Below are 13,209 nucleotides of genomic sequence, written 5' to 3'. Positions count from 1 at the left end.
TGTACTTATACATTTGACTAATTTGTGAGCTAGATACAGTCTTAAAGAGCCAGTGGCCCCATTGCGGGGTTTCTTTTGTCTCACTCTGCTGTGTGAAGTCACCTCGGCAGCCCACAGGATCGGACCTTGCCACACAGCGCCGTGCCTGGGAACCTGGTGTCAGCTTGGCTGTCCATCTCCACTGTGAGAATAAGAAGAATAAATACAGTTCCTGATTTCCAAGTCAAAGACAGTGCAGATTGATATTACACAGTAAAATGCGATGAGATTAAATCAATAACATCTGCAATAAGGCATAATGAAGGTAAAATTATATCTCTGGCTTCCTGAACAGCTGTGAATCTATTTTTAATGATCCTCATTTTTGGCAGTCAGCTAACAACTTCTAAAATGTCCTAGAAATTGGATTGTTAAGCAGATGAGCACTGCAGTGGCTCGGAATATCATTAATTTCATCTGCCTTACCCATCTGCATGGGTGAAATGGAGGCGTAGAGGACTCTTTCCCACTTGCTGAGCACCCCACTTGCAGGCCGTGGGTGGCCCCAGCAACAAATGCTGACAACAGCAAAGCAGGGGTGCTGGGGAAAGAAGGGTTCTCTTGGGAAGAACATGGGCTGCGGGGTTAAGGAGAGAAAGCGAGATTTCTCATTCTTGGGATGCAGTTTACAGCAGGTGATGGGTTCCATGTCTCCACTGCAGAGTGCTCTACCTAGGACGTAGTCAAGGTCACACCCTCAGCAAGGAGGAGCCAGGACTCAACCCAGGTCTTCTCATCCTAAAGCCAGGGTCATGTCTGTTTCCCAGCAGGTCCTCTGCTTGTTTGAATAGTAGCCATGGGAAACACACTGTGAAAATTTTACTACTGAGGACATATGAGCACTCAGGATTATCCATATTTCTTTTAACTGCCTGGCACCTTCGGGTTTTGCTGTAGCTTTTACTAGGAGCTGTGCCTGGTTTAGGCACTGACCCTTTGGTTGCTTGTTTTGAGTTCACTTCACTTCTCTGGTGAGCAGGGAGGGCTATAGCAGGTGCATGCTACACTCTGCACCCTGCTGTAACCCGTGCACCTCAGGCCCTCAAGTCTCAAGTCACTGGCTGAGGATCAGAAGAACCCAGACTAAATGGTGTCCAGATTTCAGCCAAAGGCAAGAATTCACCTCTCAGCTTCCCCATTGCCTGAGAGCTGAGAGGGAGATGAATCCCTTATGCTCATCCCTGAGAAGCATCTGTGTCTAGGGGGAAGATTTCCATGCAGAGGATGTAGCTCAGCTGCATCCAAAGCCAGCTGACTTAGAGGCTGACTGCAAAGCCAGCTTGTTTTCAGCAGCAGTCCTTCACTTTTGCTGCCTGAAATATCGGACAAGCAAGGATTTCGTGGGGCAGGGAGCGGGACTGTGGCACGTGTGTGGCCTGGAAAGGAGAGTCTGGTGCCAGTTGGCCTATGACCAAGGGGATCTCAAATGTTGGATCAAAAAGTATAAATGGATCCCTCTGCTAAAGAAGAAGATACCTCCCAGTGGTGGGATCAATGAGCAGGAATGCCGTTAGGAGAGATGCAGGTAGGGCAGAGGAAACAAGAGTCTTGTTACAGTGAGACAATAAAATAAAGTGCTCATGGCCAGGGGATATAGCTCAGAGGTACAGGGCCTACCTGGCAAGCATGAGGCCCTGAGTTTGATTCCTGGTACCGAATGAATGAATGAATGAATGAATAAATCAATAAATAATGCTCATGGTTAAAGGATGGCTGAAGTGCTGAAAAATGAAGGCAGTTGAGATTTTGGGGGAATGGAATGGGAGCATTGCAGTTCACATAAAGGTGGTCCGATGATACCTAGGAAGAGAAGGCAGGGAACCCAGGAAGACATGGGAGAGCCAGCAATACCAGGCCGATGGGGGCTGAATGGTGCACAGGCTGCAGGGGCCTAAAGGCTAGGCAGTGAACAAGAGGGACCTGCGGTTGAAATGGGCCCTGCCTCTGTACCAAGTCCTCCTGACTGACATGCCGGGGGTGGCGTACATCTACGTATACAGAGGACTGACACTTTCTCCTGGCTTCTCTACCACCAGCTACCCCTGTGTGTATTATCTGACAGCATGAACCTTTCACTGTGGCTCAAGAGAAGTTCTTAACAGGCAGCATCCAAATTGGTTGCTTAAGAACGTATACTGGACTGGGCATGGTGACACATGCCTGTAATCCCAGTACTCTGGGAGGCTGAGACAGGGAGATCACAGATTTGAGTCCAGCTTGCGGGCAACTTAATGATTTAGCAAGACATATATATATATATATATTGTGAGTGTGTGTGTGTGTGTGTGTGTGAGCAGGCATGGGGCTATACCTCAGTGAGAAAGCTGCCCTGGCTTCTATCCCCAGTACCTTCTCCCCAGTAAAAAGAACATTTATTGTCCTTGCAGTGTTAGCTGATGGGTCCTGGGGCTGGCAACAATGGCACAGCTTTTCACTGCACCAAGAGCTGGTTGTCTGTCTGTGATATGACCTCACTCTTTGCTGTACATTGCCAAGGGCTTAATGCAGGGCTTGAAAATAGGATTTGTCTCACGTTCACTTCAGGCTACTGGCCCACCTTGTTCCCGAGGATTTTGAGGTTGGATCCAGGTTCTTGGGAAACAGCATTGGATTCAGCAAGTGAAGTCTGTTTTGGATGAGAAACTGCAGAGCCCCACATCTCCACCACGACTGCATCCAAAGAGGTGTTTGCATGTTACGTGGAGCTGCTGAAGTTTCGGACACCCGGGGGACTTCAGAGTCACAAGGGAGGGAGATGAAATGGATGGAGGACAGCTTCCCACCAAAGTGCAAAATACACAGTCAGTTCCGGCTTTGGAAATGTCAGGAATCAAATTCACTGCTCATAAGGGTTTTTAAAGGAATGGGGGCTCTGAAGGAAGCTTAAGTAGAAGCCAGAGGACCAACCATGTTGTCCAGGTAGCCTGATTTAGAGTTAAGAGTAGGGAATTAGCACTGTAGGAGGCTGAGGCAGGAGGTTCAAAAGTCTGAGCTCAGACTGGGCAACCTGGTGACTTAGCAAGTCTCTGTCTCAAAATAAAACAAATAAATAAAGGGCTAGGGGTGTGGTTTGGTGTGGAGGCCTTAGGTTCAGTCCCCACTATGACAAAAAAAGATGGGAGCTACTACTCATCAGATATGAGCTACCCTGAAGCTCTTTTCCTTCCTACTTTTCACAGTGAAGGAAGAGTGAGTCCAAAGAAACAGGGGAGATGGAAATGCACCTGCTTCACACACGGGTGACCCACGCATCTGTCTGTGTGCGAGAGGATGTGTACCTGTGGAACATGCGCATTGCTCCTGAGCATGTATTTGCACATGGAAGCCACAGTTGGCGTCTTAGCATTGTCTGTACCATGTACAAAGAGGGCAACTTGGGGAAAGAAGGACCTGAAAACTCACTGCTTCGCTGGTTGGGATCAGGTTCTCATCGTTTTGCTAACCAAAGTCAGCATAAAAACTCAAGATTAGAGGGCAGACACCTGTTGGTTAGAAACCTGAAAATTGGGTTCATGATAAACTGAAGTTCCCTGATCCCGTGGAGCACAGGCCTTGGGGAAGCAGTTTTCCTATGGCTATGAACAAAGCCAAATGGAGGATGTTAGCTGGGTGCAGCAGCACGTGCCCCTAATCCCAGCTACTCATGAGGCTGAAGCAGGGAGATCACAAGTTCAAGGCCAACCTAGGCAACTTAATGAGACCTTGCTCAAAAAACCAAAAAATCCCAAAAGATTTTTAAACCAGAGGTTTTAAAAAGTGATGAGGATATAACTCCATGATAGAGCACCTGTGGGTTGGATCCCCAGTACTGGAAAAACACAAAATCAATGTAGGATGTTGGTAGATGCTGGAAATCTTCACTGCGAGCTTCAGTGAGTTCCAAGAGCACTTGTGTGGCCTGAGCAAATTAGAAAGCAGAGTTTAAGGGTATTTGAAACAAGAAGGTGTTGCTTTTGAAAGATAATTCTACATACTCTTATCTTCCCTTGAATACTAGCTTCTTAATAAACTGCATTTCGGGGCTGGGGATTTAGCTCAGCGGCAAAAGCGCCTGCCTGGCAAGCGCAAGGTCGTGAGTTCGGTTCCCGGTACCAGAGAAAAACCAAAAAAAAAAAACAAAAACAAAAAAAAAATAAAATAAAATAAACTGCATTTCGCGGGCAGCATATTGTAATGGTAGTAAGCACAGCATTTGTTTTGAAAAGGAAAAGCAACACCAAATGTTCCCATCAGCTTGTTTACCTTGGTGTGCCACCGTCACACAATGGTGTAGAATTTACCCACTTGAAACTGAATTGCCTAAGCCAACGTGGTGACCACAAATGGCATCCAGTGACAGACAGCATCCCTGAGGATTAATAGCATCAGTGCTCATCAGGTGACTCTTAACTTCCATGCCCATGAGCAGATGTTAGCAATCACAGTAATCTATAACAAGAGTTACCCTCTCCCCTTCCCACAGAAGAAAAAGCCTCAAAATGGTTCTCAAGGCAGCACATACATCCATCAACAGATGAATGGATTACGAAAATATGGTATTTATACAAAATGCAGTACTACTGTGCCATAAAGAAGGCTAATTTTGAGTCATTTGCAGAAAAATGGATGCACCTTGAGACCAGAATGTTAAGTGAAATAGATCAGACACACAAGCTTAAATATAGCAGAAATTCTCTTATATGAGAAACCCAAAGTGTAAATAATTTTTAAAAAGCAAAATAAAAGATGGACACTAGGAAACAGGGAGATAGACCTTCTGCAATGAGAAGGGGATGTAGAATGGAGAAGGTGGGGAAAGGAAATAAAAAGAATTGAGATATCTCATGTCCATGTACCTACTGCTAAGATGAATGTAAATGTATAGAAACATGTACTAATAAAAAATAAAAATTACAAAAAAAGAATACACTGTATGTACATTCCTTATAACCTGATTACAGTTGACACAAACACAATGAACATGATTGCATTTAGGCAAGAGGATCCCCAAGTCTCAGGCCACAAAATGGTACCACTCCATGGTCTGTTAGGAGTCAGGCTGCACTGTGGGAGGTAAGAAGTGGACCACAAGCAAAATTTCATCCTATTTACAGCTCCTTCCCATCACTTGCATAACAGCCTGAGCTCTACTTCCTGTTAGATTAGCAGTAGCACTAGATTCTCACAGAAGAATGAACCCTACTGTGAGCTGCCCATGCAAGGGATCTAGGTTGCACACTCCTTATGGGAATTCAATACCCCATGATCTGAAGTGGAGCTGAGGCAGTGATGCCAGCAGTGGGGATACAATGTGAATACAGATAAACATTAGCAGAGAGGATTGGCTGCAAAATAAATGTAATGTCCTTGACTCATCTAGAAACCAACTTCTCTCCCCAGTTGGTAGAAAAATTATCTTCCACAAAACTAGTTCTTGGTAGCAAAAAGTTGGTTGCCACTGATTTAGGAGACTCCTCTACCTATTAAATTGGGGAGTTTACCTGTGTGCTCTTCATAGAACAGTGGGGTCTGCTGCTTATTAGCTGTTGAGATTAGAAGCCATTCTAAGTAATGAGATAACAATTTATCAGATACTTTGGGTTCCTTGTTTTTTTTGTGTGTGTGTGGTTACCCTTAAAGTGATACAACATAGTAGGTCTTAATTTGAAGGCCCATGAACTCCAAGTGATCTATAGACAAAATATGAGTGTCTGTGATTATAGATGTAGAAAAAAATTACATTCTTATTTTTACTGATTCTAATTGAAATGCAGTGTTTCTTTTGATCATGAATGTCAGCAATAAGTGACTATTAGCAACATCCGTGAATTTATCATTCATAGAAATCACATATTCCATTATCCTTAGAATCACATATGCTCATCACAACTTTGAAAGTACAATAGTTCTTAGACTGGTCCCTAGTATTTGCTATTTAATGTATTATTAGAGAAGCACATGTATTAGTATGTCATAGATTTGGTTTTCCTAAAATATTTTGAGAACTGTATTTTAGTACAATTGGTTTCCTTTATAATCCAATATATGTTTCTCTAAACATTACAAGTGTGATTCTGAGAGGTCAGCCTCTGAGGAGAAACAGAAGCCCTTTCTGAGGAGAAGGCCTGGGTTACAGAATGTCCTCTACTAAATGTCCTCATCAAGCTACCTTTTAATGTATTTTTATTTTAAAAATTGAAATACAATTTATATAAAGTTTACCAGGCTAAAATGTACAGTTCACTGGATTTTTGCGTGTCAAAAATATTTTCTAACTATCACCACTGTCCAATTTCTGAATACTTCATTACCCACCAAAAGAAATCTGCTAGCAGTCGTTCCCCATCGTCCCCTCCTCTAGCCCCAGGTGACCACCAATCTGCTTTCTTTCCCATAGATTTGCCTGTTCTAGACATTTCTTATAAATGAAGCCATACACTATGTAGCCTTTCTTGTTTGGCTTCCTTCACTTAGCATGTCGCCACCGGTGTTGTGCTTTATTCCTTTTCACGGCTGACTCGTATTCCGCTGTACAGATGCTCCACATCTGGTCTGTTGTTTATCCATTCAGGCAATGTCCATTTCCAGTGTTAGTTTCTACTCTTTTGAATGTAGAGATGAGGGAGGATTATGGCTAAGTATCCCTTCACCTCTCAAATTGTGTTGTCTGTTTAGCCTCAGCTCTGTTATTTTGCATGAAGTTCTTCTTAGAACCAACGCTGAGTAACCTGTCCTCAAAAACCAGGTTATCAAATTCCTGAGCACATGATTTTCATTTCTCTCTCTCTCTCTCTCTCTGCCTCTCTCTCTTTTCCTCTCATACATATATATATGTATATATATATATATATATAACTTTCCAAAACCAGTTTAGAAATCCTACTTCTTCAGCCTTGCAAGTAGAAAGTCTAGCCTGGGATAGTTCTCCTCCCCTGTCCAATTATGTTTACAACACTATAGCAACCAATCAGACTGTGCTGGGCTGGGTACATACACGGAAGGCTGGATTTGGGGAGAACAACCAATGGAAAATTTCTTTTTAAAATAGCCATCATGCTTTGTATGTCCTTGGGAACAGCTCGTGGTCTGTTCTAAGGTTCTTACTCTGATATTCTCAGTCCTTAATTCTAAAATTTTTGTCTGACACTTCAAAAGTTCACTAGATCACAAGAAATTATCTCCACCAGCGTGTAAAGCGCTCCTGAAGACAAGGGACTCACAAGAAATCCTCATGTGGTAGAAGGCAGAGCACTTCACAGAGTTTACCAGAGAACCTGGGCCTATTTCTAAACTCATTGACTTTCACTCTTGATCTTTATTAGATTATAAAACAGCACATAACTAACTGTAGTCAGAAAGAACATCATGTACAACAAATACATATTTAATGTGAAAAAAAGAAACTGTAAATTGCATGTGTATTACGTTACTCAATTGTGTGCTGCATACATAAGTAGAAAAGCAGTCATCCACTTTTAACCCGTTACCTGTCTGCCATGAGCAAAGCCCAGTTCACTCACAGCTGGATCCTTTGTTACATAACTGCACTCTCCACCCACCCCTTCATTTTCTTTGCAGGGCTTTCGGTCCCGCTGGGGTCCTACCGCCATGTGTCTCCAAGGAGGCACCTGCTGTGCTCAGCCAGGGCAATCTTTGCTTGCAAATGCTTTAGATTATTTTCCTTGGGAGCAAAACCAAGAAACGTGCACATTCTGACCTAATCTGTCATAGCCCTGTCACCCAATTCTCTCCTCTCTAAACAAAATCCTTTTGGTGAGAGGAAGACAATACTCTTTCATAAATAATTTTTTCCACCAACCTTAATCTGCTGTCTATGAATATTAATGAGCCTCATCGATTCATGTCTCCATTTTATGTCCTATTTTAGACACCTTGCCAGAAAGCTAGCTGTCAAGGTTGTAGAGGAACCTATTTCACTTTCACATTAAATTAACAAAATGGAAAAGGGAGGCTTCCTTGGCATGTAGGTTTCAAGAGGTCCCCTTTTAGCCCTGCACCCTGCTTCCTTTCTCATTGTTCCTACATTATGGGGTGATCCTTATAGGAAAGAAGACAGGGTTACTTTTTTTTTTGCCTATTCCACAGAAGAGTTGGCTGGTAATGATGATGTGATGCCATTGGGGGTGGAGTATTTTTTGGTATCATTTTTTGCTTGTTCTAGGCCTGAATTCCTCAGATTCTGCTTCCTTGGGCCATTCCTGCCTTTTAAATATCTTTCTAGAAAGCACATATTCAGGAGGGCTTGTCCATGGCTGTTGCTGATTCATGGAGAATCCGGGTGAAAATGAGGAGAGTGCTCCTCTGACAGGCCTTCCCTCCAGGGGGCACAGTGCAGGTGTCCCCCAGGGGTCGTGGCTGTGCCCTAGGACCTGGCAGAGGAGGGTGGGCTACATTTGAGCACCAGCTCCTCCCTTTCCAGCAGTACCCTGATCTTTTCTCCCATTAAATCTTTCATCTGCCTCCCTGAGCTTATTTCTTGACCCCAAATGTTTCTGGGACACTCGAGGCTTGTCTTATATGCTTCGATCTCCCTCAATTTCAATGTACTTCCCCCTTCTTTCCGCTCTTGCACAGCATTCATGTTAAATTCCTTGTTTATCTTCCAGATTCACTGAAACACCCTTAATTCATCTTTATGGCTTTGAGCGATGTTAGTAGGAATTCCAAGAACATGGATGGGTTTTTCAATTTTTTGGTTGATTTTTTGGCTGGCATGCTTTCAAGAGCTCAAAGACTTGCTAATCCATAGCACTATTTGTTGCTGAAATGGTAAACATTTGGCTAGCTTCCAGAGGGCACTGTTTTATTTCAGGAGGCCTAGAAAACCCACTGTCATTGTCAATATACCCCTTCTTATTTAACACTAATTTGTGAAAGTCCACTTTAAAGTTATATTTTTTTGGATTAAGTAAATATCACTCTGTTTTAATATAGTATATTTTGAAATAACTGAATAAACTGTATCAGTCACGGATGCTCTAGTGAGAATTAGCTCATGAAATCCAATTCCAAGGGCAACTATGTGACAAAAGGGAGAGGACTTTGGGCATTTAAGGCAGTAATCTTTTGGAAGGCAGGTCTAGTTAAGTGAATACAATATAGTTTGGGCACACTGAGTATTTTGGAGGTTCTTCCGATGTATAAGCAAAATGCAGACTTCTCTTAGCTATGTCTTTATCTAGAGTACTCTGAATGCATTTTGGTATTAACTGCTTAATAGCATTGATGTTTCTCAAGGTGATTCAGGATGAAATTCTTTTTTTTTTTTTTTTTTTTTTTTTTTTTTGTGGGGGCAACTTAGGACTCCAGTTCTTTTCTTTGGAAGTAAATTAACAGCTACATATTTGACCTTCCTGGAGTAGACCTTGGACTTCTTCACAGGCCCAGAGATGGTGATGTACAAAGAGCGGAAAAAAAATCCAGTGAATCTATTTCTCACATAAACATGGCTATCTGTGGATAGCTCTTCGGTAGACATCGTAGATGCAAAGAATATGGAAGGAATGCACGTCCTTAAATATCACCATCAGTTTATTCCTGAGATTCTCCATGTGGGCTGCATACACACCAGAAAGCACAAAACCATGCACTTTTTTTCAAATTAAACATCTTCCAACGTATCAGTTTTACTGGATAATATCAAATTTTAAATGTTCATTTTAAATTAAAATAAACATGGCTGTCATGAATGGAATACAGCAGTACCAAAAGTACCAACTACCAAGAGGAACAAATACATGACCACAGGAAAGCTTAGACAGATCTTAGAAACTCTGGGCCTGAACTTTCAGAACTGATTGTGCCTCAGAACTATGTACAGAATTCCGAACAAACCCGCAAGCTACCCTGGCTCTGGGCCCTTTTCCAACTGTGCCTGGGCCCACTAACATTTTCCCAAAGCTCTGCAGGTGATTTGCAAGTGTAACCAGGGCTGAGAGCCACCAACTCTAGCCCAGCTGAAACTCAGAGTGTTTAAGTGACTGTCCTAAGGTCACACAGCTAATTTTTAGTTGGTTGTGTTAGGTGCTGCCCTTTCTATGGTGTGTTTCTCAACAGGATTGACTACACAACTGGTAGAACCTAGTACAAAATGAAAACACAGAGCCCTTGTAGCTAAATTGTCAAAAAATGTAAAACTGCAACACCAGAGGATTAAACAAAGCATAGAGCTTAGTGTGTGGTCAGGGTGAAGTCAGCCCTGCTCCCTGAGAAGCCTGAGCAGCCAGAGCAGCTGTAGGGGAGGAGAGGAGCCACACGTCCCTCTAGTTCTTCCTTCATGGGATCCGTTCACATGCACATCCACACCTGCACAGGCCCTTCAGAGGCACTCTGGAAGAAATGCTTGGGCCGGGGACATAGTCCAGTGGCACAAGCTCCTGCCTGGCAAGGGCAAGGTCCTAAGTTCGATTCCCAGCAGCAGAAAAAATAAATAAATAAATAAATTTTGAAAAAAGAAGTTCTTGGCAGAGAAGAAATGTGATTTCTGGCTCATCTGAAAGCACGCTTCTTCTTAACCTAAGTCAAAGGTGGAAATGTCATCTTTTGTCTCTAACCTGGTCAGACGGCTTTAACATTCTAGGTGCTACTTTCTCCCCAAACCACTCCCTTCTTCCCAAGTCTCTACCCAGATGTTTTCACTTCAAAATCTTTCTCTGAAAGTGTAGAGTTAGATGACTGAAAAGTATTTTTGTCTTTTTTGTTAATTTTAAAGAGAAAAGAACAAAAACAGATTAAACACAAAGACATAAACAAAACAACACAACAAAACAATAAAAAGAGCACAAGCGCATCAGGACCCTCTCTGAGATCAGTATGTCTGTTGGGTTGGGGGTGGCGAGAAGTAGGGGCTGCACACGCGTGCATGCACATCACGTGTCAGAGACGGGACAATGACAGAACCTGTGGGGCTTCCAGCCCTGAGCCATGCTTCACCGTAGGAGGTGGCTTCTCCAGAAGAGCATGCGCACTTGATGACTTGGTGAGGTGATAGGACGGAGGCCAGAAACATGGCCAGTGTCCTGCAGATCTGCGAGGGCGTCCTTTGTCCTCTTGAGAATCAGCAGCCAGGGAGGCAGCGAGAGCTAATGGGCAAGGGGGGAAAGGAGATATTATGGAATTCAGACTGAGTGAATGAAATCCTCATGATGTGGTCACCAGAACTAACATACGTGTGTTCTCTCCCCAGGTTGCTTTTTTGGCAATGGCTGCTATGAGATCTTTGGGACTGAAGATAGGGCGAAGTCTTAGAAATAAGAAGGTTATTCATCTTCCTAGGAATCTGCCGCCAGTCCAGTCGACTCAGCAGACAGAGGCCAGTTCCTGAAGGAATCTGGAAGCTTCCAGGAGATTCTGGGAATCATTATCATGTAGTCCTGCTGGCCAGGGCAGTCTTCTCAGGGGTACAGGGATCCATGGTGGCCTCTTATAAGGACCGCTGCATAGCTGGTCTGTCTTTTTATGAGAGATTCTGGTCTGTCAGGCCCAATCCCGGTACCTAAAAATGGTCTTTCAGCCCACAATTTCATAAAAAATCACCTAGGATCCAGTGAGATTTGGAAAAGCCACATGCTGGGGTACGTTATTCAGTTTGTTAAATGTGTAACTGTATAAGTAGGTGATTAAGTAAAACAGTCCACAGATCCTACAGAGTGGATCGTGGTGCAGTAGTCAAGGCAGACTTGCAGAGCAGACAGAGCCTGTTCCCACTGTGTGCTTGGGCAAAGATCTTCAATTCCCTCAGACTTGTTTTTCCCCACTTGGGGAAAGTTGCCGTGAATACAGTATTAATTAGCTTCCTGTTACTGTAACAAAATACCTGAGATAAACAATTTACTAGGAGGAAAAATTTATTTTGGCTCACTGTTTCAAAGGCTTCAGTCCATGGTTGGCTGGCTCCATTGCTCTTGTGCCTGCGGTGAGGCAGAAATATCACGACAGGAAGCATGTGGTGGAGCAAAGCTGTTTGCCTAAACAACAGGAAAGGAAGGAGAGAGAGAAAGAGAGCATCTAATGTGAGCAGGAAATTAGAGTGGGAGAAGAGGGAGAGGAAGAGCAGAGGGAGAGGGAGAGAGAGAGAGGATTGGTGGACCCTCTACCCTCTATAAATGTACACCCCCAATGGCCTAGCTTCCTCCACTAGGATCCACCTCCTAAAGGTTTCAGCACCCCCTAGAGGCACCACAGCCTGGAGACCAAACCTTAACCTGTTCCTTTGGGAGATGTTCCAGGTCCCAACGATAGTAAATACCTATTTCCTAAACTCATCTTGTAGATTAAATGAGATGGTGTCAGTAAAGCTCTCAGTACAGAACTCTGGCACATAGTAGGTATTAAGTGTGGTCATTACTAACTGCAAGTCCTTTTCTTCCCTTTGTCTTTACTTTAGGAATTAATGAAAACATTAGCCAGTATTTCTGGCCAGGTCCTGTTCTGAACTATTAACACGTTTCTGTCTTAATTCTGTGTTGTTAGCTGGTCTTTTATGTCACATGGGTCTTCATTCACAAAAAGCCAAATAGCCTGGGCATCTGTCCATACAGAGCCAATACATTCACTGAACAGATGTGTCGGTCTCCATGTGATGCCACACACATGTTGCATTTTGAACATGAGTGGAGACTGCAGCACTAACTGCTTCCTGTTCCATGTGGGCAATGCTGGAAGGCAAGGCAGCTGCCCATTTCCTCCATTTATGTGCAGGGCCAGGTGGCATTTCTTAGGCATATACTGGGCTCCATCCCAGGAGGAGAGGGCTCATCCTGATCTATCAGAACTTCTCAGGGTTCCCATGCCCTTTCAGAATGCATCATTGAGCTATTGCAACATAAGTAAACTAAAGAGAATGAAATGAGGTTTATTTTCTTCACAAAGCTTTTAATTGGAAAGACTATCATCTGTGTGGATATTATGGTTTGCTTACATTTTTGGTATCAAGATACTTTTTTAATGTAAAATAATGGAAGGAGTAGATGAGGGTGGTTATTTTTAACCCTAATGTGGCAAAATAAAAGACAGTTAACCTCATGGCATCCTCCCTATCAACAACCACCTAATTTAAATATATATATATATATTCATGAATTTTTTTTAAAAGCTGAGAATCATTGATGTAGACCACCCTGGCTGTTTGAGACAGAAAATAATTTCCAGATTACCAGTTACCTGGAATGT

The sequence above is a fragment of the Chinchilla lanigera genome, unplaced genomic scaffold (assembly GCF_000276665.1).
Source record: "Chinchilla lanigera isolate Chin_1 unplaced genomic scaffold, ChiLan1.0 scaffold00009, whole genome shotgun sequence".
NCBI lineage: Eukaryota > Metazoa > Chordata > Mammalia > Rodentia > Chinchillidae > Chinchilla > Chinchilla lanigera.
The sequence above is the reverse complement of the archived record's forward strand: the minus strand, read 5'-3'. Positions refer to the sequence as shown.